Consider the following 3,209-nt stretch of genomic DNA (forward strand, 5'->3'; position numbering starts at 1 on the left):
CTCCTTCAGGACAGAGGAGCTGAAGGAACGGCTTTGTGCAAGCTCCCACCTCCCCCAGGGGCAGCCCACGTCCAAAGCCTACAAGTGTTGTTCCCAAGACCATTCCCAAATACATTTCCCGCTTGGGCATCTTCTGTTCAGAGTCTGTTTCCAGGGAACCCAGCCTAAGACAGAGACCTTAGCAAGACCCGTCTTGGTGGAGTGATGAGGATAAAATCTAGGTTTCAGGGAGCTGAGGAGTGAAGGGGAGAGTGTGGGGAAGTGGAGACCACAGGCATAGGCACCTCCTTTCATAAGTATGACTTTAGGGCTCAGAGAAATGTGTCAGTACCTGGAGGAGGGTCAGAAAGTCAAGGGTAAGGTATGTTGGGTGAGTGATATTACACCATGATTGGAGACCATTGGGTGGCCTCAGTAGACAGGATGCCGAGGAGTCCAGCTCCTGCCCCAAAACCCGATGTGTGATTTTCAGGCCTGACTGTAGGTAATTACAAGGCTTTACCTGGCAGGTCCCAGGGGAAACTCCCTCCCCACCTTAGACTCGGTGACAGCCAGGCCCTGAAAACTCTGACAGGAGCTGCAGTCCAGGACTCAGGTCCCTGGCTGGCCATTCTCTTACACACCTGCACTCCCAGCCCTGGCACCTTCATCCCTAGGTCTCTCCATCTGAGGTCTTCAGGCACCTCTGCTAAAGCCCCCTTATGAGGGAGGAGGGGAAAGCCTTGAGGCACTGTTATCCATTGTGACTTGCACCCTGTACTTTTCCACCCTCCCCCCCCTCCCTCCCCCACCAGACCCAGGTCCATAAAACTGTATAGCCTTTGGTTCAGGCTCCCTCAACAGTGAGACGACCCCCACTGATCCATCTGACCCTGGACCACTGCATGTTCCATGGGGGGGATATGGAACGGGGTGCCTCTTGCTTATACCATCGTGGTAAGTGATGAAAACCTCACTGGTACTCTCATCTGGGGCTTGTTGCTTCTATCAGCTCTCCTGGCAGCTCATCTCTCTCTCTCCAGCTCAGCTGAGCCCTTGATGACACTGATGATACCCATGAGAGCAGGACTGCTGCCCTTGGAAAGGACATGAAAGCAGTGGCAGGACCCGGAGCCCTGGCCCTGGCCTCTGGCAGGAGGACAGAGAGAAGAGAGCGTGGGGCAGCGCAGGCAGGCTAGCCAGCCGTGGGTGAGGGATGCAGGAGGGAAGCTCAGGAAGTCTGGTGTCTCCTATTTTCCCAATGAAGATCATCAGCTAAAGGAGGGAAGAGAGGAGTTTGGGGGATAAATGAGTGGACGTGAAACGGTCCTCCAGGGCCATGAGAAAGTGAGCTCACCCGACAAAGGAGAGGGCTAACTGGGCAGTGTTGAGAGCCTATTTGAAAATCAGCGGCAGAATATCTGCAAAGTGCCCAGCTCGGCGATGGGCAAATAGCTCTGTTAGATGGGGAAAGGGCTGGAAGAAGAGCCCTCCCGGGGAGTGATGTTGACCTGTTGCTGTGTTTCTAGTTTCCACAGCAGTCCTGGGAGAAAAGGGCCCAGCCAGTGTCAGAAAGTGTGTCCAAAAACGACTTAGATGCACCCAGTTGAGCAGCCAAGGCCCACAGGCAGGGAAATTCAAAACACCAAACTGGCTGGCAAAATACAAGCAGTAAAACTCCAGCTACACCCACTCAGAGATTACAATTTGTATCAGAAAGTCCTCAAGTGCGGAATCATCGCTTTTTTCTCTTCCTGCTCCTGGGGCAGCACCAGCTGATGGGGAATCGCTAAGGTTGTTCTACTGAAAACGTGAAATTGCCCCAAGCGGGCTGCCCTGAAAGGCCCCATTATCTTGACTGTACTCACTGCCCTGGAGGCCTTGGGTGCCCCTGAGTTCCTGAGCAGACACAGAGGTAGAGGCCTCATTATTGTAAGTCTTAATGGTTACTGAGAAATAAAAATCATTGTCTCGCTTCCTTTCCAATCCTGGCCGGGCAGGATGGCTCCCGCAAAGAAAGATGGCGAGAAGAAGGGCCAGTCCGCCATCAACGAGGTGGTGACCAGAGAATACACCACCAACATTCACAAGCACATCCATGAAGTGGGTTTCAAGAAGCGTGCCCCTCGGGCACTCGAATAAGTCCGGAAATTTGCCATGAAGGAGATGGGAACTCCAGATGTATGCATTGACACCAGGCTCAACAAAGCTGTCTGAGCCAAAGGAATAAGGAATGTCCCATACCGTATCCGTGTGCGGTTTTCCAGAAAACAGAATGAAGATGAAGATTCACCAAACAAGCGCTATACGTTGGTTACCTATGTACCTGTCACCACTTTCAAAAATCTACAGACAGTTAATGTAGATGAGAACTAACTGCTGATTGTCCAATAAAGTTATAGAACTGCCAAAAAAAAAAAAAACATTGTCTCGGTTCACTGAATTGAGCGTAATTAGTCAACCCAAACCAAGTCCTTCTTAGAACAAGTGGTTGCAAATGGCTTATGTTGATTGCATCATAAACACTTACATAATTAGACATTGTCTTTTGTCAGCCTCCCCTTTCAAGATAAGACCTTCAAACAGCATTATTTTGCAAAGAATTACAAGACTGAGGACATTAAAAAAAAATCCAAGCGAAACTGACTGTTTAGAGCCAATAACCTGGGCAGGGTCTCATGCAATGAACAAAGCCTATCCAGACAAGATAAAGAACTTATTCTGCCTGGACAGAATCCCTTGGATGGCAGATCCAAGTCTCCTGTTCCTGGTTCTGAGCTTTCAACTGATCAGCTGTATTGGTCATCCTAACAGATTAGTGAAGGTCACTCGGATTCTCCAGGTCAGGCAAAGGAAATTGTAATCTGATCTATCAGTCAGGGATCTAGCAAGAAAGAGATGGAACATTCCAATAGAGCGATTGAAGAGGGTAGTATGAAGGGACTATTTATAGCGGGGTGGGCAGGGGTAAGGGAAACCAACAAGGAAGAATACGGTAGCATAAGGCTAGCAATAGTGGGAATAGTTTTGTGTTTGTTTGTTTGTTTGTTTGTTTTTTGGCTGCATTGGGTCTTCGTTGCTGTGCGCAGGCTTTCTCTAGTTGCGGCGAGCGGGGGCTACTCTTCGTTGCGGTGTGCAGGCTTCTCATTGTGGTGGCTTCTCTTGTTGTGGAGCACGGGCTCTAGGCACACGGGCTTCAGTAGTTGTGGCTCGCGGGCTCTAGAGCGCAG

The 3,209-nt window shown here is 50.2% G+C and overlaps 1 pseudogene; it reads left to right on the plus strand.

The window, feature by feature from the left end:
* Positions 1–1,956: 1,956 nt before the first annotated feature.
* On the plus strand, positions 1,957–2,394 carry LOC137766052 (large ribosomal subunit protein eL31-like; annotated as a pseudogene).
* Positions 2,395–3,209: the final 815 nt, after the last annotated feature.

The sequence above is a fragment of the Eschrichtius robustus genome, chromosome 6, assembly GCF_028021215.1.
Source record: "Eschrichtius robustus isolate mEscRob2 chromosome 6, mEscRob2.pri, whole genome shotgun sequence".
NCBI classification, from domain to species: Eukaryota; Metazoa; Chordata; class Mammalia; order Artiodactyla; family Eschrichtiidae; genus Eschrichtius; species Eschrichtius robustus.